This window comes from Rattus norvegicus, chromosome 14 (genome assembly GCF_021556685.1).
Source record: "Rattus norvegicus strain SHRSP/BbbUtx chromosome 14, alternate assembly SHRSP_T2T, whole genome shotgun sequence".
NCBI classification, from domain to species: domain Eukaryota; kingdom Metazoa; phylum Chordata; class Mammalia; order Rodentia; family Muridae; genus Rattus; species Rattus norvegicus.
The window spans coordinates 6,584,716-6,611,589 of NC_141547.1; the positions used below are offsets into that span (position 1 = coordinate 6,584,716).

A 26,874-nucleotide genomic window follows, 5' to 3' on the forward strand; every position below is an offset into this window, starting at 1 on the left:
AGTTTGGGAAGCTTAAGGATTGACTCTGGGATCTTTAAAGAAAGATACTTAGTAAAACAGATTCTAGGGGCGAGAGATTCTAGGTGGCTCAGTGGTTAAGAGCACTTGTTGCTCTATGGAGGACCCGGGTGTTTTCAGCACCCACTTGGTGGGTCACAAGCACCCATCACTCCAGTCCCAGGGCATTTGATGCCCTCTTCTGATTACTGTGGGCACCAGGCATTCATATGGTGAACAAATATATTCATACAGGCAATCCACTTCCACACATAAAATAAATAAAAGAAATTTAAAAGAATTTAAAGCAAAAGAAAACTATTATAGCAATTTCTATTAAATCTGAAGAGTAGGATAATTGTCTGGGAAGGGAGACAAATTCCACTCATAAATCTATTTGTCATTTTTTTCAGAAGGCAAGCCGTTTATTTTAAAATAATGTTTGCTATTGAAGAATTTGAACCAGATATTCATGAATTCAAGTATTTGTGATATCATAACATAAAGTGAAAAGGAATTACCCATAAAAAGCAAACCCGATGATATTAATATTTTATATTAAATATATCAGAATCAAAACTAAAATATGAATATTCCTATTTCAAAACTAAAACACAAACTTTTTTTTTTTTTGAGACAGGCTCTCACTGACCCTCTGTAACCCAGGGCGGCCTGGGGTTTATTCAGGGTAATTACCTTTACTTGGCCTTCTCAGTGCTGAGATTATAGGTAAGGGCCACCATGCCTGGCTTATAAAATTTTATAAGATATAATTTCTTATTACTCAAAAGAACATATTAAAGGGTCTACTTATTAAAAGTACATAATACAACTGAATCTTTATGTTCATAATTTGACTCTAAGACTCCGTATACCAACCTTTCAACTGAGACATTTTATCTCCTTTTTGTAAGGGAATGGAGACAGCGAGATTGAGTTCAAGGTCACCTAGATAACACATCGTGGAGCCTGCATTTGTACTCAGATTCTTAAGGACTAATATTATTTTATCACGTTACACAGCTTCAGTCTGACAGTTGAGAGGACACGACATTTTATATGCATGTTCTTTTTGGTTCTGAAGGAAAATCCACAGTCAATAAAACTCCTTTATTTTTTTCCTCTTTTTCCTGTGAACTACATCTAAAATTAGTACCCAGCTAAGACTCAGAAAGAACTCACATACTTTAGGAGACACAGCACCATGTCTTGGGATTCTGATAAAAATCAGTGAGTTCAGAAAAATGAGAATAATGCAAAATGTCCAGAAAAAACAAAACAACAACAACAACAGCAACAACAACGTCGTGGCTCTGGAGGGTCCTTGTGCAGGTGGGAGGCAAGTCAGATAAGTGGGAAACACTTCTTCCTGCCTCTTTCTCAGACAGAATCTTCCCACTTCAGCTCAGATTCAGACAAGCAGCATTGTTTTGAAAAGCCCCTCCCTGATGATGTTTTGCCAGAGCATATCTAGCGGACTGAGAACACACCCTGTTGTCAGAATGGAGGACTGCCAAGCGCTGACCTACCTAGATTGAGTTAGCTCTGGGTAGGACACTGAGGACTAAAATGTAGAGAAAGAACGGTGACAGATGCCCTCAGCTGTCTCTGTGACAGTCGTAGGTGATGAATTAGAACGTTGGATATTTTAAAGCCATCACTCTCCTATATGATTGCAGCCCCCCCCTTATCAAGAAGGGGCACACCCCATCACCTCCCATGAAGACTTCAAACTGCAGGTCATAGTTAGCGCTACATGTGCTGTGTTTTTTGTTGACGTCTACTTTCTTGAGTTCTTTATATGTTTTTGTATATCAGCCCTGTGTCAGGTGTGAAGTGGGTGGAAACCTTTCTCCACTCTGCAGGCAGCTCTCTTGTCCTATTGACGGTGTCCTTTGCCACATAGAAGCTTCTCAGTTTCACGAGGGTCCCATTTATTAATTGTTCATCCCAGTGCCTGAACTGTTGGTGTCCTGTTCAGGAGGTTGTCTCCTGTGCCAATGAATTCAAGGCTACCCCCGACTTTCTCTTCTATCAGGTTCAATGTGTCTGGCTTTATGTTGAGGTCTTTGATCTATTTGGACTTGAATTTTGGTGCAGGGTGATAGATATCGATCTATTTGCATTCTTCTACAGGCAGACATCCAGTTAGACCAGCACCATTTGTTGAGCTCCTTTCTAATTTATATTTCTGGCTTCTTTATAAAAAAAATCATCTGTCTATAGGTGTGTGGGTTTATTTCTGGGTCTTTGATGCTCTTACATTGATCCACCTCTTTGGTTTTATGCCAGTGTCATGGGGGTTTTATCACCATTGCTCTGTGGCCCAGCTTGAAATCAGGGATGGCGATTCCTCCAGAAGTTCTTTCATTGTGCAGGATATTTTTGCTCTATCCTGGCTTTTGTTTGTTTTGCCATATGAAGTTGAGTGCTATCCTTCAAGGTCTGTGAATAATTGTGTTGGAATTATGATGGGGATTGTGTCGAATCTGTAGACTGCTCTTGATAAGATGACCATTTTTTTTTTTACCATGCTAACCTTATTGATCCACGAGCACCAGAGATCCTTTCATTTTCTGACATCTTCTTCAACGTCTTTCTTAAAAGACTCAAAGTTCTTGTCCTACAGGCCTTTTACTTACTTGGTTAAGAGTTACGCCAAGATATCTTACACTGTGTGTGGCTATTTGTGAAGTTCAGGGTCTCCCTGACTTCTTTCTCAGACTGTTTGTCATTTGTACTTTGCTGGTAGCAAGCTTACATGAAACACATGGACATCAAGGACTTTGGGACATGTGGACAAGAACAGCCTGCCTGCTCTTTGACCCATTAGGGCTTGACCTGCAGCCTCCATTCCAGCAAGAACAGGCGCTCTCTCTCTCTCTCTCTCTCTCTCTCTCTCTCTCTCCCTCCCTCTCTCTCTCTCTCTCTCTCTCCCTCCCTCCCTCCCTTTGTTTGTTTCTTCCTCCCTCCCTGTCTGTCTTCTTTCTTTCTCTCTCTCTCTCTCTCTCTCTCTCTCTCTCTCTCTCTTTCTCTCTTTGTAGTAATATGTCCCAAAGAGTCTGTATATTTTGCTTGTGAGTCTGCTTCCACATAACTGGTAAAAAAATTGCTCAAGGGCAGTAATAAAGTCTGCGTCATAAATACCTGCAATAAAATTATAGGACACACCATAGAGTTTATGCTAATGACCTGAGAGATTCATGGCGCCATTAAATCCCTCTCCTAAAAGTTCGACGTTGTTGCAGCGTTGATCTTGGCTGGAAACTCTGAAGCATATCAATTTATGAATGAAGCATCCTAGTGCACATAGAGTTATGCCATTCATTCATTAACCCTTTCCTAGACACCCTAGGTCTATGTTTTCGGATCACCTTCCCCTGGAACTGATGAACCACTATCCCTATCCCAGTAGATAAAAAGGTCATCAATAAAACAGGAAGGGTACTAAACAAGTATTTAAAATTGCAGGGACTTTATACTTGCCAATAAAACTGGGTTATAAAAATGTTTCCTATGTGTTATTATATGATATCTGGGGATTGAAAGCACCAAGGCAGTAACATTTTTTTCTGGAACTTAAACTGCATAAAAATAAAGGTGACTAAATCAGGGGTGGTTTTGAGGAAATACTTTTAAAAGCTATTTAAATAGTAAAGAAATCAGTGACCTGAATATGTCCCGCTTCCTTATCTTCAAGGTAATGAGGTACTGTCAGATTAATTTTGATGTGTTAGGTTGATGAGTGGTGTGGACCAAGATCGAAATGATTTGTGGTCATCATCTCTCACACGTGAGCAGAATACTCATAAAGTACATTTCAGAGGTAAATGCTCACAGAGCTAGTCTGCTTCCTCAGAGAAAGAGAAATGGAAGCTGACTGTGGCTTAGGAGGAACTGCCCAGAAACTGCACATTGTTTTGAACATTCCTGCCCTCTTGTCGTATGCTAATCTCTCTACGTGGAGTAATTTAAAGTCACGTGGCAATTCACAGTGTGCTCAGTTCTCCTGTGTACTCTCCTATGTCAAAAAGGAATTAAGAACCTCTCCGAAGAATCCTAACACTCACTGAGAGATATGTTTTGTAATCAATCAAACTGATTTTGGCTTTTGTGCAATTACATGATCACAAAACCCAGAATATGTCCTTTTCTGAAACTGTAATGGGTTATTTTGCATTCTGGTAATTAACAAATATTCTACAAACCTTAGCTTTAATTTGCAAATTACGCCACACCTGTGGACTCTCACTTTACCAAATACCAGCTCCTTTCCCCCTTTTACAGAACACTTAATATTATGTCCTTCATTAAAAGCCAATTCTCTGTATTTTCAGCTGACAATTGGATGCTAATTTCTTTTACAGGGAGAGCATGCGGCCTTCAGGTATAAGGTACTTTCTATCAGGTAGAGATGTGTATCAGAGAAGGGAGCCCTGGCTCCTGTAGAGTGGCAAGGTCTTCCTCTGTGACAGAAGTGGTTTAAGTGCCATGATCTTCACTATACACAGTCACTGACTGTTGATATTTTCATAATGACTACTTTTTAATTTCACTATAACCAAACTTTAGTTCATTGAAAATATTTTCATGCCATATCGCACATAGTTGAGAAGGTGAGTGATAAAATATCTCATCATATTTTGGGGGGGACTGGTATATGAAAAAATCGAACTGTATGGATTGTATCATGTGACTTTTCCTCCTTCTACTTAGGACTCAGTTGGATTCTGTATTTCAAAGTTATCCCAAATTTAGTGACATGTTGCTGGGCAACCTTTAACTGGAGTCCAATGGGACTTAAGATTTCTGTTATAGGAATGTTTGCCTAACTCTGTGTCTTTCAGAGATCTCATGGGACTACGAGTGAATGCTGTTATCTTTTTAATTATGCATAGTGTTTTGCTTTGGAAGATTAGTGTAGTTAGTTAGCACAGTTACCTAGTAAGTTAGACTGTTGTTGTAAAAATACGAAAAATAAAAAAAGTAAGGTTGACTTTTACCCTGCTAGTTCTGGCCCCACAGTGCCCCAAGATATCTGCTAGACATCTTGGTGGAAACACATACCAACTCCACGGCGGTGGCCCAGTGTCTCCAGCTGCCGCACACTTTCCTACACTCAAACTGTCACATAAAAGAACACACAACACAATAATCTTTGGCCCAATTGATAAGATATTATTGCCCACCTAAACATACAAAGCCTGGTACCATCCATTCCTTAAAAATATCTGTAACAACCTGTAAATACGCAGAGCGGAATCTTAACATCACCTGTCATGGCTTCTCTCCCTCTCCCTCCTGTCTCTTCCTCTTTTCCATTTCTGTCTCCTCCTCTTCCTTCAAACTTCTCTCCCTCCCATCCTTCCTTCTCCTCCAATGACAGGCTTCCTTCTGTCCTGTACCTGCCCCTCACCTGTATTTTACAAATTCAATGTGGAGAAGGTTCTGGTGAAGTCACCTGAGTCCCGAGTTCATGACTAGGCAGCTGTCCTTGGGGCAGTGGAATTAACATCAAAACACAGATAACTCCAGGGCAAACCATAGCATTAGGCTAGTGTAGTTTGTAGTCCAACGTTTGCTACCGTGCCTACTTTGTAGGTTCTTTTACCCTTCACCTTCTCCACCCCTTTTCTTCCACCCCTTCACCCTTAACACTAGATTGAAGAGAAAGAGGATAGAGGGGGAAGGGTGGCCTTATTACTAGACTACTTCTCGCTGATTGGGGTGTCCAGTTCCTTAGGGCAAGTGTGAGCTTGGCTGTCGGGATGTCTAATTTTTGTATCTTCTTTGTGCACGACTACTTAAACAGCGATCAACAGCGACCAACTAGCAACCTACCAACACCCAACAACAACCCTGCCTCTCCGGGCCCTAATGTTTATGAGCCTTCTGAAGAGTTCCCAGAATTCCAAACATCACACAACCACAGAAACTGCCCGTGGCAAAACCACCCCTCTGCTAGAGCATGAGGACATTCATATTCGGTTGCTATGGACAACTGGATGCAGCCTCATCTCCCACATCAGGGATTAAAATGAGAACTTCTCCTCATAAGATTTCTGTTGTTTTTCAAAGACATCAGAATTCTCACTACTGCTGAAGATTAGTGTGATAGAGTCCTCTATCACTACACACACACACACACACACACACACACACACACACACACACATACAAACAAATAAGTTAAATAAGTAAACGACACTAAAACACAGAGCTGGGTCGGCTGACTTGCTCGTGAAACTTTTTATTTAAAAACAGATTCAGGGTCCACAACTCCAAATATTGTTTATCAAGCAATTCACACATGGCACTGATGCTCCCCTTGTTTAAAATCGGCCCAGGATAAGCAATAAATGATAAGAGATATAGCTTCTATAGTCTCATGCCCTCAAAAAAAACTATCAAGTTTACATAGTTCATATACTGGGCCATCGCTCATTTCCTTTAGGTCATACTTTCCCTTTCAATTCATGAGTGGCTCTGGTCCTTCTCTCATGGCTGTGTGTCCTGATTCTTGGGTCTGTAAGGATCCAATTCTTCCTGACCGTTATTTCCACGTCCACGTGTTTCCAAGTACCTGACCAAGCCAAGTCCCAGGCCCAGTGCCTGTGTAGACCAGATGCCATGAATACTGTTGGGTTAAGACAAAATCTAACCTGAAGACAAGCAAGAGGTGGGCTGGAAAGGCGGAAGTTGGACTTGGCGGATGGCCTTGTGTACACTCCGTATCAGTAGTCAGCTGTGTTTTGCTCTGTCCCTTTGTGAGTGAGTCCACTCTGGAAATAACTGAAGTTCCTTGGTGGGGCCATGGGTAATAGCCACGGCGAGCCTAATATATTTTAGGACATACCTTACCTTGTGATAGATGTGGCTGACAGAAGATATTCCAAGAGACCTGAGAACAATAACGTCTGCATGCCTTTTCTCCTAAACCATTTTTATATCCTGAGAAGCACCTATTTATATGTTCATGACTCCCTGGAGAATGAATAAAGGGAGCCGTGTGAGGGAGTCCCCTCCAAATTCCGGTTTTCTAATGGCTCTCCAGTGCCGGGATTGACGGGACTAACAAAAAACAATACCTCAAACCAAAGAAAACATCCCAGCAGGTGCAGCTGGGTAACCTGGATTTGCAGTGCCTTTGAAGCACACATTTCTCACACGTGGAGCCTATAATCATTTGATTTATAGCTTTTTTTTTTTTTCTGGAGCTGGGGACCGAACCCAGGGCCTTGCGCTTGCTAGGCAAGCGCTCTACCACTGAGCCAAATCCCCAACCCTGCCTATAATCATTTGAAATGGTGTCGTTAAATGTTCAGGGACAGCCTGACGAATTCTTCAGGAATCCATTCTCTCTGCGGAAATGGCTTTTAGACCGTGTCCTATACAACACAGTCATCAAATATATATATATATATATATATATATATATATATATATATACATACATACATACATACATATATATATACGTATATATATATATATATATTCACAGTACGTAGTAGAAGTTAAATTTCACTCACATCTGTGATTTCTTATTTTCTAGAGCTCCCCATGAAGTTCTCCAGGAGAAATGAAGGGGCTGACTCCTTACTGGAATCCTATTGTTACTGAGTAACTCAGCTCAGAAGTTGGTTGGATAACTTACAATTCAAAGTATCTAATTAAAATTCCCAGCTGGGAGAACATAGTCAAGATCTGTTGTTACTAGTATATTAGCTTGTCTCCTAAGATCTTCACAGAGTCTTAAAGATATGCCATAATGTTGTGAAACTGACCAAGCCCACATTAAGACATAAAATGTATACTTACTTGCCTGATTCTATGTGATACTTTGATACATGTGTACATTGCCTAACGTTTGAAACAGGATGCACACCTCTGTCTCCTCACTCATTATTTCTTTGTGGTAAAACCATCCAGGATGCTTTCTCCCTTCTACCTGTCATAGACAAACATGCCACATTAGTTTTCTTTTGTTTCTTCTGGGTCCTGTGGTATTCCGTGTCATTTTAGAATGTTGAAATGCACTAGGACTCTGAGAGACAACTTCTCACTGAACGACTGGCTTTATGTGGAGAATAAGCAAGGGATAGTCAGGGACCTGAGTTATAGTTCGGACACCGTGGTCCGGTTGCCATGAGACCACTTTACAGGCCTTACCTTCTGTACCTACATAATCATGCTTGCCCCGCTCAGTCCAACATGTCAAGTGTGCAGCTCATGCTGAAAGTCAAGAATACCATACTGGGCATTCTACATAGGGGGTAATGGGAAAATGCCTCCAATTTAAAATAAAATCCCAGTTGGACACAATGGGTACATGTTCGTAATCCCAGTACTCCGGAGGTGAAGGCAGAGAGATTACTAGTTTAAGACCATTCTCGGTATATATGGTGAGATTGAGGTCCTCAACAACAAAAATAAATTCTATACTTAATTATTGTGATGTAAGCCTCCTTGAATTATCTTACACAGTCTTGCAAACAAAATGTTTCTATGTCCCAGAGAAGTCTGTTAGACATCTCTGTTTATCCCTACTCTTTCTAAACACGTGTATACGATACACTTCTACATCCACAATAGTGTTTATGAAAGATATACGGTCCATACAAAATACACAGGAGAGAAAGTCAGCAATGGCCTTTGTGAGCAGGTGCCGAGAACATGCCACTTTCTCTAAGTTCTCTCTCTTGTTCTCTTCTATAAGTCTGATTGTATTTTTTGTCCTCGTTATACTAGATAAGGACTGAGTATCATACTCCATATGTGCAAATATTTTCCTAATAGCTGTTAAATACAAATTTAAGATTATTTTTTGTAAAGGATAGACTCACTCTGTCCTATTTACCGATGAAATGCAGACACTGTGTATGTGGCTGTCAACACCTCCACTGTATCATGGTCGGCCATTTCCTTTCAGAACTCTTAAGACGCAAAATAGACAGCAGTGGCCTCAGCTATGACACATACAACGAGCAGATACAAGAGAATTAGCAAAAGAAGAAGGTTCACGTCAAAGGAACACCAGAGGTAGCCGTGCAGGTGCTTGCCCAGATGAATCTTATGGGACTCGCCTAATTTCTCCAATGAAGCGTGACAAACTGTCCATCTGGGAGGCTCCTTAGAGACTCGGATCCAAGACATCCCTTTGAGGATTGTCACGAGGGACTCTGTGCTGTGTATGTTCCAAAAACCTGAGCATTAGAAGGAGAGAAGGCACCCAGCATACATCCATTGCTCCTGCATGAATTTTTGGAATTTTTTGAATTCTTACTAGTGTTGGAAACACCTGGGAACCGCTGTGAACTCAAGTTTATGAACAGTAGCCAAGGGTTTGGCCTTGAAATCCTTTCAAGGAAAAGTCTGCCAAATTTTCGAAGAGAAGTGCTGCTAGTTCTCCCTCACACAGGAAGCACACATATCACATGACTTTTCTGCTAGGGATCGCCCTAGCAAAAGGGACTGTAGAAGTGGTAACTTGACAGAGGATCCAGACTAAGTTCCTAGCACCCACATAGGGCACCTCACAACCTTCTGCCTTCTGTATTCACCTATACACACGTGGCACATGTAAAGTCATGCAGGCACACACAGACACAGAAATAAAATAACCGTTACAAAGTTAAGTTTGTTTTTAGCCTGACACATTACGACATAAAATTTATACTTATTTGCTGAGCTCTACTGGCCCTTTGATACTTGTATACATTGTATAATGCTTGAATTGGGTTCAATATATTTCCTCAAAATATTATATTTTCCTTTTGGTAAAAGACATTCAGGGTGTTTTCCACAGCTCCTTTATATAAATGGCACATCATTATCTTTGGGCTCTCTTCTGTGTAATAGCGCGGTGGTTTTGGGGGGAGGTCATATTTTTTAATTTCCATTTTCCAAGGTAGAGCTGTTTGACCTTATTTCTTAAGTTTCTGATTGGACATAAGAAATGAAGGGTGGTCTCTGTTTCTATGAGTGGTCCTTTTATGTTGAAGGGCGTGCATAGGGCACCCTTTCTGGTATTTCCTTTTCTAGTCTCCAATGTTGACTGGAGTAAGGGCAGGCCACATTCTGCTGGGCTATATCATTATTAACGTTCTAGCCCTTAATTGCCACTTTACGGATCCAATTCAGATCATGAATTCTGTCTGATATTTTGGTATTGTTTACAAAGGGAACTCGCATAGAAAGCCAGTCAGGCAGAGTGACCGTAAGTAAGTGAGCTTCTCGTCGGGGCCCCCTCATTGTGGCTCACAAGGGCCCCTTCATCGTGGCTCATAGCTTAACTCCCAGTAATTAGGTCTCTGAAAGGTCAAATGTGACACTCAGCCAATGGGCCCATTCCCAGGAACCATCCTCCGCTCCAGTAGGGGGCAGCACCCTGCTTCACACCCACTTGTTTTTTCACAAAGGTAGGTTGTTTTTTTTTTCCCATTTCATATTTTGCGAGTCTTCAAAGGCTACAAAAGCAAGCTGTACTTCGGTATGAAGCCACATGTGCACATGTCACATAGTTTCCTTCCAAGCCTGACTTTTATTGTTTTATTAGGATATCCTTAAGATGTCTTTTTAACACTTTGGTTTAGCATATAAACCTTTTAAATGATTTTTCTCTCTATGAATAGTTTTTTGATGGAAAATGCATTGTTTCTCCTTGAAGTAACACATTGTAAAATATGGAAATAAAGTTTAAAAAGAATAAATAGTGTAAAAGATTGGGCAGAAATAATGAGATAAACAGAATGACAGGTTTGCCTTTATCTAAATGCTGACATACTCCACAGAAATGCCGTAGAAATCATATCGGGTTGATGCGATTATAAAGATTTTAGAATGTCTTTGTGTTTACTGTTTAAAAATACTGAAGTTGGGGGTGAGAAGTTGGCCCAGTTGCTAAGGACACCTATGATGCAAGCCTGAAGACCTGGTCATGGGGTCCTAAGTTCAAATCCCTGGAACCCGTGTAAAAAGCTGGGTATGGCCAAGCACACACCACTGTAACTAGCACCATGGGGAGCAGAGCTAAGGAGGATCACTGTGGCTTGGCCGCTGCTGACCTTATTCATGTTCAGTGTGAAGGAACCTGTCTCAAGGGTATGGGGCGAGCAGTAGAATGAGGATCGGATCGGATCAGACAGGCAGCACACAGTCCTCTTCTGGTCTCTCCATAGGAGCATGTGTGCTACTATATACATGCAGGTACATCACACACACACACACACACACACACACACACACACACACACACAGAGACAGAGACAAAGAGAGAGACATCAGAGAGGACACAGAGAGAGGTAGAGAGACACAGGCAGGGATGAGAGAGAAAGAATTTTAGACTTTTAAAACTTTCCAATCGTTTTCTTGTTCACATGTATATGGGCGTATGTGTGTATGCATGAATATATGCCTGTTCACATGAACTTGTGTCCCAGGGTGAGTGCATGTGGAGACTCAGGTTGACATGAAGAGTCTTCCTTGACTATTCTGCTGTACTCACGGAGGCCATTTCTCTCCTAGTAACCAGAGCTTGCTGACACAGCTAGTGTAGGTAAGAAGCTTTCTGGGGGTTCCGTTTGTTTTGTTTCTCAGCAGGGGAAATTGAAGTTGGCCACTGCCCTCGCCTGAACGTTATATGGGTGCCAGGGATCTGAACTCAGGTCCTCAGAGAAAGCACTTCAGCCACTGAGCCACCTCCCCAGCTTCTGCTCTCTGTTTCTAATTTGAAACACACACTCCCTGCTAAGTACTAGCGGTTAAATTATATATGCAGAAGGGAAGAAATACTCCTCAGTGTTCAAGCATTAAATACACTCACCGGGGCTCAGTACTGCTGCCCCTCACACCCTTGCTCTTTGCCTCCTGCTGCTTCCTGATTAATAACACAGAAAGATTTAGAACTGCTTTGAAGAGAAGGACCTGACTTCTGGTACGGATACTATTTGGAAATTGCATTACTCCTATAATAGTCTTACATTTTCAACACTGCTAATTATCCAATTCACTAAATACAATGCCCTTCAGTGTGTTACAATGTTTCGAGATACACGGTGAATGAAACGCTTGGTGTAAGTAACCCTTATAGGCGATGACTAAGCACATGCCAGCCTTTCAGCGCTGTATTTGAACTTACTCTTTGGTCCAACATTTCAGCTAATCATGGAATGTCACTAATGAAAGTAAACCAAACTGACATTATATAGCATGGCATTTTATTTTGTCTTTGGCCAGATTAAAGAGCTGTTGATCTGTTTACAAAGTTTTAATACTGGCAGGTTATTTTTGGCGTTCACGCGAAGCACATTTTAAAGGGTTTTAAATGTATCTCAGCATACCGTAGCTTAGAGATTTATGGATATTTCTAAGCCTGAATATCGTACAAATATAGGTGGTTTTAGGCAGTAAGGTGGTGTAATATGTCACAATTTATATGCCCTAAGTCAGAGGGAAATAAGAACTGGTTAATTTATTACTTAAAGTGCTTACGAAGAATCATTTGTAGATGACTTTGCATGAATCACCGTTCCCCCTCTTTATCTAGAACAAGGGTCCAGGATGTTTCCGTGTAGCCGGCAGAGGACTGCAGCCATTGTCTCGTAAGAATGCAGATAGTCTAACTCAGGGCTTTAAAGATTTAATTAAAAAAAAACAATTATAGTTCCCTACTAACTCATATTCCTATTAAATAAATGACTTTTTTTAATAGTTAAGGGCCACTTATTTTAATTTGCTTAAAAATTTTAATTACTTTGAAATGACCACAGTGAATATTTACATATTCTCTAAATTAACAATCATTATTATAAGAAATACCCTCTTAAATGTAGTCATTGCAAAACAAAGAAACAAACAAAAATCCCCAAACAAAACAAAACAAAACAGAAAAACCCAAAAGGGATAAGTAGATAAATTAGGAAAACATTGACGTGAGGAGAAGTTATGATTTACTCTGTTTGAAACACTGCATTATGATATTATGTTTAATGGACAATATCTTTCTTTCTCCATTCACTCTATGCTGTATGGCGAGTGATTTAAAAAAAAAAAAGCCTTGTCAGCTGCTAGGTGGAGTCACTGTCTGCATTTGTGTGTCAAGTTTGTAGTAATGTGCTTTTGTTTAGAATTTAAAGAAGAGAGTGTGTGCGCTTGTGCATGTGTGTGTGTGCATGGGTGTTTGCACGCAATATCTGATCATGATTCCTGCAAAAGGGGCTGCCAGTACATATGCCCCAAGTCAGAAGGTTAAGTGACTGTGAGGAGGTTTGCATGTAGGCTCCTGAAGCACAGAGGTCAGCGGAGCTTGGGGGGACTGAGCACTGTGTAGTGGGAGGGGGTGGCTTTGAGGGAGCGAAGGCTTTGAGCAGAGATAATCCTCCCTGCAAGAAGAGCTGTCTTGAAGCTGCTTCGCCTTCTAGCCTCTTTCCCACTTACCGGTTTGCACAGAGTTTAGAGTTAATTATTTTTACAAATCATTTCCCGGTTGCCCTCTTCATTCCGATTCAGTTGCTAAGTGACTGGAAGATAAAGTGACCTCCGAATATATTCTTCTCATTATATTGCTAGATTTTCCACATCATTTAAGGGATGGGTTTGTTCATGTAAGTTCATCACCTCCGTAGGATACAAGTTGACATTTCACCTAATTAATAGTTCCTGTCGGCCCAGTTATTCTAAGGATGCATAATTAAAGCAATAATATAGTTGTTCAGTGGAATGAAGATTTAATTTTTGCCTTTTGAATTAAATGCCTAAAGTTTTATTTCTTTTTCTTGCTTAAAGCTTACTTGTTATGCCACTTTGTGTTACAATGAATATTTAAAAAATCCATTCTTGGGCAAGTAAGAGATTATTTAATGAAAAATTTGAGCCTTCAGATCTTTAAGATAAATCTCTCTACACACAATATGTTAATTTAATGAGAATACCTTGTAGGCATTAATTTTGGCTTTTAAACTTTGAGTTCTACCCATGGAGTCACGACTGCAGTGTCTAACACAGAAGGGGTACTCATAAATATTCATAGGGTGCACATTCCTTCCTGATTTAATGTGGTGGAATCAGAATAGCTTTTAAAAGCATGGAGTTAATACTATAAATGACTATATACATTATATATATAAATTTGAATGTATGTAATTTGAGTAAAGATCAAAATGACTTTGAGGTCCTCCATACTTTGCGGTCTTTGGTCTTCGTGGCTGATAGTCAGATGTAAGGCTCCAATCAGTCACTTAACTATGGGGTTGCCTCTATAAAGGAGATGGGTAGCTCACTGTTGGCAGAACACTGTGCCTCGGTGTTTACAAATATAACCCTTTAGAGAGGAATCAGGGGCAAAAGAAACATTTTATCTCTTGTAACTATTCAGAGAAATGGCGTGTGCTCGGCTCACGGACCTGCATAGTACAAGCCTACGGGTGAGCACCGCTGTACAGATGTGCACAGTTTGAGGGTACGTGAAGATGCTTTCTTTGAATTTAACGGTAGCAGTGCAGTGAGTACATAGGCTTTATCTTAGTCTTGAGAAACTGAGAGATGAGCTGGTTCACGTTTCCTTTGTTTTGTTTTTTTAACGACATAAAGAAGAGTCACCTGAGAAGAGGAAAACCCAGTTGTGAATTTGCCCCACAGACTGTCCTGTAGACATGTCTACGGGCATTTCTGTGATTAATGATGGGCGTGGAGGGGCCAAGCTAACTGTGGCAGGTGGTGTGGAGTGTACAGAAACACAGGCTAAGAAGCCGTGAGGAGCAAGCCAGCCAGCAGGCTTCCTCATGGCGGCTGCTGCTTCGTTGGCTGCCTTTGGGTTCCCATTTGAGTTTCTGCCCTGGCTTCCCTCAGTGATGGACTGTAGATTGTGTTGTGTAAGCTGAACAAACCATTTTGGGTCAGGGTTTCATTGATTTTGGTCAGTGATTCATCACAGCAATGGACGGCAAACTAGGACAGAGCACATAAGGACAGATGCATTAACAAACGGCGAATAGGACACGGCTTGGCACCCTCAGGAGGGCCACTGGGATCTATGACTGCACGATGATGGAGTCGGTATTACCTGATGAGCCAATCCAAGAGAAACCTTGTTAGCTTTAAAAATCATGTGGATAATATAAATGAAATAATAGAAATTAGAGTTAGCCTCTTACACTTCTCACACCAAATATTACCTAAACAATTGATTTGTTCCAGGAAATTTACATAATTATGTTACTGGTTGAAGTTTAGATTTGTTGTGTCTGTTAGTCTGAAGTACGAAGAAGTTTGCTCATAGTGAATTCTATTTTTTATGTATATCAAAATTTGAGACGAAACGCCTCAATTTTGCTTTTTAATATGATTTTTTAATTTATGAATCATAATTGTGTATGTTTATGAGGTGCAGAATGATGCTTTTTGTGTATTCTTTTAGGATAGGGTCTCACTTGCAGCTCTTGCTGGCTTTGAACTCACAGTCTTTTTGTGTGGTAATGTAAGTGTGTATCAGCATGCCTGCCTTAGCGTGGGATGTTTTCATATGTATTCATCATGTGGAATGGCTTAATAAAGCTAAATTACCTAATTACCTAATTTGCATATAAGTTTGATGCTGAAATAGTTGAAATCTACTTTTTTTTTTTTTTAAAAAATAAAAAGTCGTATGTTTTCATTGACTATACTCAACCTGGCACACAATAGCTCTTAAGAGCTAAGAAGGGTTACTGGATCATATACTATGGTGGATTTTTACAGAACCTACAAATCATTGGCCAAAAATACTCACTGGAAAAAAGACTGTATTTTCAACTAATCATGTTGGGACAATGCGTTATCTATATGTACATGAATGAAACAAGTCCCAGGCTCTCGATTCACACAAAAATCAACTCCAATTGGATCAGGAACCTCTTAAGATCTGAAATGCTTAAACTCCTTGAGGAAACATTAGAGACATTGGCATAGATGAAGGCTTTCTGAATTGACTGCTGCTCAGGAAATAAAGTCAACGGTCTACAGATAGAAACACTTACTTGTACCACAAGTCATCAGGAGATCTGAGACTAAAATCTCGTTAGGGATTGAAACAGCATTTTCTTAATAACTAGGGCTGACATGATCGTATGAGTTGATCAGCCGTAGCCCTTCTTTTGACAAGTAGTTATTTGTGGCATTTGCTCATTTGTACATTTTATTTTTTTCTTTCTTTTAAGTTGTTCAGATTCCAAGTAAATATTAGATAATGATCTCTTTCAGTATGTGTGACTCGGTAAATATTTTCTTTAATTCTGTAGGCTGTTTCTTCTTTGTTGATTTTCTTGTTTTCTGTGAAGCTCTTTTCAGTTTAATGTCATCCTAGAGTTTATTTTTGCCTGTTGTTTATGTCCCTAAATTTTTACCCAGAACAAAATTATAAAACTTTTACCCACATGTTCATATTTTCCTTTTAAAGTCTTTAATGCTTATTAAGGTCTATTTTTGTATTATTGCATGGTATTGGAGAGGCGTCCAAACGTTTTCTTTTGTATGTGACTATTCAGTTCTCCCAACATCACTTGATGATATTATCCAATACGAACTCTTGGTACCTTTGTTAAAAATCAATTAACTGAGAGAAATGCCAAGTTATTTATAAAGGAAAGTCTGTCGAATAGCAGCAGAGTTCTCGGCAGAAACCCTAAAGGCTAAGGGAACTTTGAATAATGTATTTTAAGTTAAAAAAAACAGTAACTGTCAACCAAGATTCCTTTAATCTGCAGCTAAGCTTGCCTTTGGAATCAGGGGAGAGACGGGGGCTTCCTAAGATGGCCATAAACAGGAAAGATGTATGAACCCTGAAACAGCAAAGTACAAGATATTTAGGGGTCCCCAGGCCCAGAAGGATATGTACAGAATCACGAAAATTTGGGAAATGAGAAATCTAACTAGAAAGAAAGGATTATGACAGAATTAGGAACGTATCAGATAACAACTCCGAGAAAATCGGCAATCTTAACAATGGAAGAGAAAAGGAAAAAGGTGTGGAGATTTCAAAAATAGCAGCAACAAAAGCCCAACAACAGACCAGGAATTACTATGTACTTTTAATACTATAAATGTAAGTGGTATTAAATGTCCCATTAAAAGAAAAAGACTGTCTGATTGCATTTGAAACAAACAATGACAACAAACGCTTCATCTGTTCTCTCTCTCTCTCTCTCTCTCTCTCTCTCTGTGTGTGTGTGTGTGTGTGTGTGTGATTGTGAAACTCATGTCACTGGCAAAGGCCTGAGCAGATCAGAAGTAAAGATGACATTCCAAGCAAATGAAATGTTAAGGCAGACAGGAGTAGCCATCCTTATGTCTGCAAAGCAAATTTCAAACAAAATCAATTGGAAGAGGTAGTGTTGCTGTATGTGCATCCAAATTTCAAACACTAATGGGAATATGGGGACAGATAATTTCAAATACATTAGTGGGTGTGGTGATTTGAATAGGAATGGCTGGCATAGGCTCATGTATTTGAATGCTGAGTCATCAGGGAGAGGCAGTGTTTGAAAGGATTAGAAGGCTTAGGAGGCGTGGCTTTGTTGGAGGAAGTGTGTCCTTGGGGGTGGGCTTTGAGCTCTCAAAAGCCCACACTAGGTCCAGGGCTTCTCTCTCTGCCTAAGGATCAGAATGTAGCTCTCAGCTGCTGCTCCAGTGCCAACCTGTATTCTGCCATGCTCCCTGCCTTGATTGTGATGTACGAAGCCTCCGAAACTATAAGCAAGCCCCAATTAAATGCTTTCTGTTATAATAGTTGCTTGGTTGTGATGTCTCTTCACAGCGATAGGACACTGACTAGCAAAGTGGGTAATTCCTAAACTCTGTTCTTTAGTTCAGAACCACAGGAATTTTTACTTTTAATGAATCAACGTATTGGATTATTTTCTAGACGTTTTCAATTTACAGTGTTCTTTCAAGTTACCTGTTGGAGAAACTGTTTTTATACTATTTAAGAAAACATAGTTTTGGTTAAAGATTTCCTCTCCTAAGTATTTGTTCATAGGAAGGATGGAACTATAATTTTCTCATTTTGTACCGTCTTTGTGTGAAAAGCAATCTCAAAAAAGTCAATAGGAGAATTTCTTATCTTTCTGTACATTTATAATCGTTTGCATAAAAAGAAAGGGCTACTCTGAGTTCCATGTGATTAAATATTTCATGCTTGATTTATCTTGATTGGCGGAAGCACGTGCCGACATCTTACCACATGGCAAGATTTTAATTTCCATTTGGACTGTTATAATTTTCTTAAAACCTGCTTTATATTTTAAAGCAGTTCTGTCAGATGCATATATATTTCCTAGTGAAGTTCCCTTTACTGGCATTACCATTGTTAGTACCTGCTTTTCCTTATGTGATATTTTACCAGTGATAATAGAGGACCCAAACTCTGATTCAATTGTGTCAGCTGTATGTTCTCCACATCTCAAAATGCCTCTCACCTTTGTTACAATATAGTTGTGATAGCCTAGAGCCTGCTTTCCTCCTATCTGATAGTGGCTGACTTTATATTTTACTTATATATAAAATACATTTTATATTTTACTTCAGCTTTTACTGTCATAGTTTGTGCTACTTTCTCTTTTAATATATATGTATATATATATAATTTAGTTTTTATTTTTATGTTGATTGATGTTTTGTCTGCATGTGAGTGTCAAAAGCTCTGGAACAAGAGTTAAAGATGGGAGACGGGTATGAGCTGGGAGTTGAACCCAGGTCCTCTGGAAGACTAGTCAGTGCTCCTAACCACTGAGGCATCGCTCCAGCCCCCGTGCTAATTGATTGCACCCTAGTAGCTCCTGTCTTCCAGAGCTAGGAACAGAGGACAGAGAAAATGGTCGGCCGGGGCTGTATTTCCAGTTCACTCATCACCCACACAACACTTGGTGACTGTCCCAAGTCATCCTGATGCTTTCTGCTTAGGGAAAGTAGAATTGAGAGGCGATTTCAGGGCAGTTTCCTTGGTAGATCTGAAGGAAGGAAAGCACAGACCAATCAGAGGCACCAAGGTTTTTAAACATGAGTGTTTAGAGACTGAAAGCCCTCTTTTCAGGCCTGCTTTGTCTCCATTATGTCCTCAAGAACGTCCGCCATATTTGCATGCTGCATGTACCTGGGCCCACTCTACTGTTGGCCTCTGCAGGACTGCAGATGTTTGCTGGGTTAAGTACTTGTGCCAATCTCTTTCTTAAACGATAGCCCAAAGTTTAAATACTTTTTTTTCCAAGTGCTTTCAAATCATACTGTAGTTCAAATTCAAAATTCAGTCTCCCTCCCTCTCTCTCTCTCTCTCTCTCTCTCTCTCTCTCTCTCTCTCTCTCTCTCTCCCATGCACGCACACACACACTTTCAGAGTCTATGGACATTATTTTAAGAAGTGCTGTGTTATGGCCTGGACCTAGACCTCCCCACACATATGTAGCAGATGTGCAGCTTGGCCTTCATGTGGGTCCTGAACAGCTGGAGCAGGGGCTGTCCCCAAATCTGTTGTCTGTGTGTTCTTCTCTCTGGGCTGCCTTCTCTGGTCTCAGTGGGAGAGGATGCACCAAGCCCTACAAAGACTTGATGTACCAGGGTGGGGGATACCCTGCTGCTCAGAGGAGAAGGGGGCCTGGGGAAAGGATTGTAGGAGGGGGTGACTGGGAGAGGGGCAATGAGGGGGATGGAAAGTGAATAAGTGAAAAACATAATAAAGAATAAATAAAACCGAAATGCTGTGTAAGATATAAAACCTCGAAATATGTCAGCTACTAGAAAGTGCTTTCGATGCTTACATACTTACGGGTAGAGCTGCGTTCCATTTTCCTGGCCTTTGCCTTGGGTGAATGGCGGTATTTTCAGATCCCCTTGGCTTCGAGTGTTTTAAGTGAGCAGTTGGAAAGCTTTGTCCACGAAGGGCAGGATAGTACCTGTCTTAGGCTTTGCTTGAACACGGTTCTTACAATCACTCGGCTCCGTCATTTAGTGTGGGAACATTTGCAGGCCACATGAAGTCTGAGAGAAGGCTACGTCCAACAGAACTGTATTTACAAACGCACGGAGCAAACCGAGCTGGGCTGGTGGAGCCTCGTTGGTTGACTTGTGTTCAAAATAATAGTTTCTCTTCATAAGAAGGTAAAAATACCTCGCGTTGAGCATACACAGAGTTCTTAGCAGAAAACTCAACTTAATCTCATTTTCCGTATCTTCCCAAATGATAGTTACTTGTTATTTTCTACGTAGTCTTTTGCAGATAAAGAAAGAATCCCTTTGACTGTGGGTGGAGAACGTTTTGGGGCTCTGTTGTTGTTTTTGTAGTTCCCAGGTATCTTACGTAGTTATGATCCACGTGTATGCATTTGCAGCCTCTTAGGTGGGTTGTTTCATAAACCTAATGTGCAATGGGTTCACTTGTAGATAAGGTGTTTGCTATACAGAAGTCCGACAGAACTGTTGGAATTTAAACATTTTTTGGAGCAAATGGTCTGCCTTGTCCCTCTCTACAGTACAGTGCAGACACAAACCTTGCAACTTGAAACTTGAGAACAATTAGGATTTCTTTTCAGTTTTCCATTTATGGCTTAGATAGTTTGGATAGGAAATTCACAGGTAAATAAGATATCTGTGAATTACGAAAACAACAACAGAATCCCAAATACGTTGTCCGCCCATACTCGAAAGGGCTCTTTCATTATATGCAAAAGACCGAAAAGAATTTCGGCGGGAAGTGAAGCTACTAGAGCATCAACCGTGCTGTTATTTACGAAGACGCCGCTCACCAGTTCCACTTAACAAACCAGCACGCGTCTCGCGCCTGCAGTTTGGCCAATAGAGACTATTCCCATCTCACAATGGTGCCAGAAGCTCTCTATCCTGGTGTCAAGAAATATGGTTTCCAAACAAGTCTTTTCAGTTCACTGATATTATCATACGGAGCGTTCCTCTCTTGGAACAATAAAACCCCGCAGTGACTTATTCAGCCTTGGTGTGGCATTTGGAGGCACTGTAATACAAACCCGGGAAGGTCAGCGAGCTTGTTTTTCATAGCCAGAGCAGTCAGTCATTAAAGATTTAAACATGTTATTTCTTTCAGTTGGTGTAGTGAGGGCGGTTATTTTCCACGTGCCCACTGCAGCAGTACAGAACTAACCGGCAGTGCTGGGGAACATTTCTGAGGTCACTCCCAGCGAGGCTCTTCAGACTGCTCTGAATCCCTTTACCTGACCTTATTGAAAATGGACAGTCCTCGATGTGCAGAGATAATGAAGATACTCAGACTCGGGCCAGAGAAGGAAGGAGGTTTTGTTTGTTTTCCATTTAGATCCCTTTTTATTCGATAAACCTTTACTTGACATCCGACACATAGGAAGGACTGTGTTAGGTACCAGAGTCATGATAAATACAGCTACCTTGAAGGAGGTCCTCATCTGCTTGGGGCAGCGATGTGAACAGAATTGAGAGTGTCGTGTAATCTAGTGTCTGAGAAGTGACAGGGCGCTGTGAGAAGACACATGCACAAATGACTGGGGAGAACCCTCCAATGTGATACACGCAACCACAATGGAATAAAATATTTTAATTCGCAGAGATGAGCGTTTTGGGGGAAAAAAAGCAATAAAATGAAACCAACATTTATAGTAGCGTCTAAAATATGCATGCTTAAGGAGAAAAAGTATTAAAGCTATAAAATGCTGTCCTTAAAATATTTAAATCAGTATAAAGTTCTTTCTTCGTGATTTCGTAATTTCTTTAAAATACAATTCCAAGCGTAACAAAGGCCAGGCACGGCGGTGTTGATAACAAACGTAAGTGTCTTCACTGACTAGAGCAGGAATGAAAGTCATTGCTGTAAGGTTCAGAAGTGCAGGGTGCTAACATTGCTTGGTGCTGAATTACCATAAGTTGAAAATGCAGAGTAGAATGGCTAGGACAAGCGACTGAGATGTTCACCTGTTGAACTGAAGTGTGTGACAAAGTTTTCATGGGAAGAACACACACACACACACACACACACACACACACACACACGACCCAGTGACAAACCTAAGTAAGGATTGCATTGAAATTCAATTTAATGAACCAAGGAGTTTTATTGCTTCCTTGTGGGAGTGTGAATGACTGAAACAGCTGTACAGGGAAAAGCCTTAGAGAAGATTCTCGGACCTGCACAGTTAGCTGTCTGACAGAGAGCTTCAGGCTTGCAGCTCCCTTGGGTTGCCACCTACGTTGCGGTGACTTTTCAGTCTCACAAGCCCCCTTCCACCCCGGGAGGGAATGTTTCAATTAGGAGCGGACCCACCCGCCTGAAATCCTCCAGGCCAAGAGCAGCAGGCTAGGAGCTGCGGGAGGACAAGGGAAAACAGCCTTCATTCTCTGTGGGAGCGACGTCCAAACCAGCGCCCCAGATGCCAGATCTAATAAGGGAAGGCGCCAATCTGTAGGACGCATGGTCACCTACAAAAAGTAGCCTGATTTTTAGCGATGAGCATTTGGGAAATGAACCAGTTGGTTTTGCATAAACTATCAATGCTCAGGAGAAAAAAACTTTAAACATATTGGGCCATATATAATATGTCTGAGAGGAGTTGCAGAGCAGGAATAAGTCCACACATAGTTATTGGTAAAATTCCTCCCAAGTTGCTGAGCCGCGCAAAGTTCCTCCATTGCCTAAACGAAACCAGGTCTGTTTTAGTCAGTGTTTGAAGAGATTGGAATATGCCGACAGCGGCTGCTTTCATGGTCCACCTCATCGCCGCATCGAACGCTACTAAACCGTACAATTTACCTCTTCGCTGTTCTGTCTGCGAATGTTTTCCCACGTTTTCGTTATTCGGTCTGCTGTCGCGGAGACATTGGGCGAGCTCTCTGGTGTATGTGTAACCTGAGGGAAAGCACGAGGACGTCTCTTCAGTGGGTGTAGATGTGCTGGGTTGTAGGACGTGCGCGGCTTTAGGAAACAATCCTGTTTGTCTTAAGTTCGTTTCCAGTCGCACAGCTCTCAAAGTGCGTGGGCGGGCCCCGTCCTCTGCAGGCTCACCTTGTAAATCGCAAAAAAATCTCACTCTTCTCTGCTGCTTATTATTTGGTATGAATTTGCTGTGGTTTCATTTTTATTACACATCATGCGTTTATGGGCATTTTTTTTTTTGATAAAGGGTTTGTAATTTGTTTAGCTCATTTTTCTACTGGAGTCTCTTGAGTTTTTCTTCATTTTTTAAAAAAAGTACCCTGTATAGGTTCTGGACACATTTTTCCATTGATCACCATCAATGTTTTAAATATTCTCCCAGATTTGTGGTCAACTTAAAAAAAAAACCCATTAATCTTTTCATAAGCAGACTTAATACATTTATACAGTTTAGTAATAATTTCCATTATATTTTGGCATATCTACATGCTATTTATGCCTCTGGTTTTTTTATTATATTTCTTTTGTAATATTTATAATTTGTAATATTTAAAATTTGACCCTTTCTGAGGATTTTTAACCTTATTTGGATTTTTTTCTATATAACACGAGTTAAGAATTAAAAGCTCGTTAAGAATCTGAGATATTACCGTGTTTGCAAGTTTCCAAGGTAGCCCTGCCATCGTTTCCTGGGTAACGGCAGGTAGCACAAGGTTCTTGGACCCGATACAGGTTCCTCGCTACTCACAGCAATGTGCTCATCCAGCATCCACAGTGTCAACATCCAGGGCAGCTTCTTGGCCTCAGTTTCCCCCGAGTGATGCAAAGCAGATTGGAAAGCATCACACGTACGTTAGGCTGGCATCTCAGAGGGATATCGATCTTAGGAGCCGTTAGGTCCTTTATACGGGAAAGGATGCATGGCTAACCCGTATCCGAGGCAATCGCTAGCTTTCACTCTCCTAGAGACTGATCGGATCTCCTATCTGATCTGAGAGGGAGATGCCCTGAAGTATGTCTGCTGCCTTCCTTGAGACTGGAGCAAAAGTAACTAAGGCTTCTGTCTGCAAAGCATATACACACATGCAAGCGTCCCACGCACAAATGCAGAATAAGGAATAACTGTCTTCTTTCAATAAATAGGGCCTGACTTTCCTTCTGTGGGACTGACTGCTTATCTCATTCATGACTCAACACACACGCTTTCTCATTTCCCCAGATGTCCACAATGTAGACCTTCACATAAACTGGCCTCCATGTTTGTCTCTGTCTCCCTCTGGGCTCTTAATTCTATTCAACAATATGCAATTTCTACAATAATCCTGTATTTCCAGCAGGATGCCTCTCACCGAGCCGCAAGGGTACCCAGGCTGTTCTTTATTAGCAGATCTTTTTATCCCTTTATTCTTCCATATATGGAAGATGAATGCACCTCAAAGTCCGATGCTTAACACAATTCTAGCAACTCAGACCCCGCTTCCGGATTATTTGACTGCCTTATCAAGTCGCTTTAAAATTTCCTCGAGAGAGGCTTTTGCGGTTTTCGCCAGTGTCACCTCCCGTCCAGGTAGATGGCAGCTTGCTTCCCGTCCTCTGCCTATTCCCTTTAAAACTTGATATTCTAGGCATCGGCGGGTGAGGGCCAAGCAGCAGCTTTTGCTCCGGGTGTCTCTGTACCCACACCACAGTGTTCTCAGCTTCTCAGAACCTTCCTTGTCCCCTTTGAGCCGCTTAACTATGTGTCTTAAAATCTTTTATGCTTCCCATCTAACTTTTTTTTAGGAGTTTTGACTTCAGAGTGGTTTTTGGGATACCTCATCAATCATGTGCCAGAAACGGAAGTTGTACCTCCGTGCTCCGTTTTAAATCCTTTGATCTCACAGAACGTTGCCTTGCACGCAACGCCGTTCAGAAATTGTGTTTAATTAAATGGGAGAAACTGTCAGCTTCTTCTGAGGCTGTCTCATTCCCCAAGGAATTCATGTCTTCACTTGCCTTAAGGGTCGCCTCCTCATGCAACCTTGCAGAATTGTTAAATATTGCAAACTCACAGAAAACAGTATAGTTAAAAAGCTTAATTCCCACTAAGACCAAACAGTTATTAATAGAGTGCCCACTTTTCTGTGTTCTGTAGTTAGATGTACTTAAAATACTGGGTGCTATTATTTTTGTATATTTTAAATCTTTATTTTTTATTTTTTATTTTAAATCTTTAATAAGGGAACTTCAAACTTGCTTCCCCTCCCACTGAAAATTTTATCTGTATTTATGCACTAAATTCGAATCTAATGGTTTCACATATTTCATAGAATTTTATTAGATATTTTAGATAACTAATTGGCATTCTGTCAGTTTCCATCACTGAGGTAACATGACTGAGAATAAGAATTTAAAGGAGATATGTTTTCTGGCTCACAACTTCAGAGATGTTAGCCCATGAGTCATGGTATGGGAGAACATCATGGCAGGGAGCATGTGGTGAGTAGGGAGGCAGAGGAAATGAGCCAGCGAGGAACAGGGAATAAGATACAGCCCCGAAGGGTACACCCACAGCGATATCTCTCCCCTCCCCAGGCCCCGTCTCCTTGAGTTTCCACACCCCTCAGCCATCCATTCAGTTGTGAATCCATCAGAGGGCTTATTAATTTATTAGTTTGGTACCATGATGTCCCAGTTACCTGAGCTGGAGATCAAACCTCCAGCACATGAGTCTACAGTGAACACATAGTTCTGAACCATAATACACATCAAAGTCCACAGTAAGCTTCCATACACATCCCCTTGAGCAAATGTTTGAGCTTTTTTTTTTTTTTAACTAGATGCCTAGTACTGAATGAAAGTGTTGTTTAAATTTTGTGTTTAGCCTTAACATTTTAGAAATATCAAATTCACTGTATCTAATCTATATTGTTGGGGGCCAGCCCCAGCACTTTTTTCTTTCTTCTGGTTCTCTCTCGAGGTAAGCAGAGGGGGAAGAACTTCTGTAGGGACAAGGCTTGGTCTCGAGAGATATTTAGGATTGCTGCTCGATCATGAAATGTTTACGTGTGTTAAGTCTTAAGTCACTTCGCTGCTGCTTTAGCTGACCTGCCCATATGAGTTCTGTCAGAGGCTAGAAGCTGCAATCCCTGAGTTTAGCTCCTCATTATGAAACAGCAGGGGCTTAAGTTAAGCACCCTTTGTTCTATCTCTGCAGAAACTGCTTGACTCTAACTTCCAGCCTGGTAGTCAAAGTTGCAGGAAGAGAAAAGGACACTTTGAAAAGTGATTTTTATCCTCTATTTCTAACTTCTTTGGTTCTCCGAAAAGTTTCTACAAAAATTCTCCTCCAAAAAGTTCTCTCTGTTCTCTTCTCCTAATCTTGCTCTCTCCCCCTGCTCTGATGGAACAATGCCAATGCCCTTACTCCCAATGCCTTCACTCCCAGTGCCTTTACTTCTAAGTTCTCTCTAAAAGTCTTCTAAGAAAGTTCTTCTCTCTAAAAGGTTCTTCCTAAGTTGTTTCCTCTCTTCATCTTCAGTGCTCATATGACTTTCAGAAAACATGATCACGTGGTAAAAAGTTCACCACACGTTTACACATAAATTCAAGCCATGAACTGAATAAGACGTTTACAACGGAGTGTGTTTATAAGCATGTTCCTCGAGAGGAGTATCTATCTGGCTAAACGTCCATTATCTGATACCAGCTGTACAGGTTCGTGGAGAGTTAAAGACCATAACTAAGTTATCATTGAAGTTCTGCATAGATAAACCCAGTCAGTATTTTAACTTCTGTCCCTGTACCTATAGTAAATCATTAGTTCCCTTCTTATGATTTTTGCTTAATGATTTTACAACCTCTTGGAATGTTCTCTGAGTTGTAGGTACCCCATTTGCTGTCTCAGAAGCAATTAACTCTTGACACTTGAAGATTGGCGGAGTTCTCATTGCAGTTTTGACATTAGAAAGGACTTAATAGCACTCCTATTGTAAAAGATC

At 40.8% G+C, this 26,874-nt stretch overlaps 1 protein-coding gene across 13 annotated transcripts in view; it reads left to right on the forward strand.

Moving 5' to 3' along the window:
• Positions 1 to 26,874, forward strand: part of Mapk10 (mitogen activated protein kinase 10) — a 276,187-nt gene that overhangs the window by 115,672 nt on the left and 133,641 nt on the right.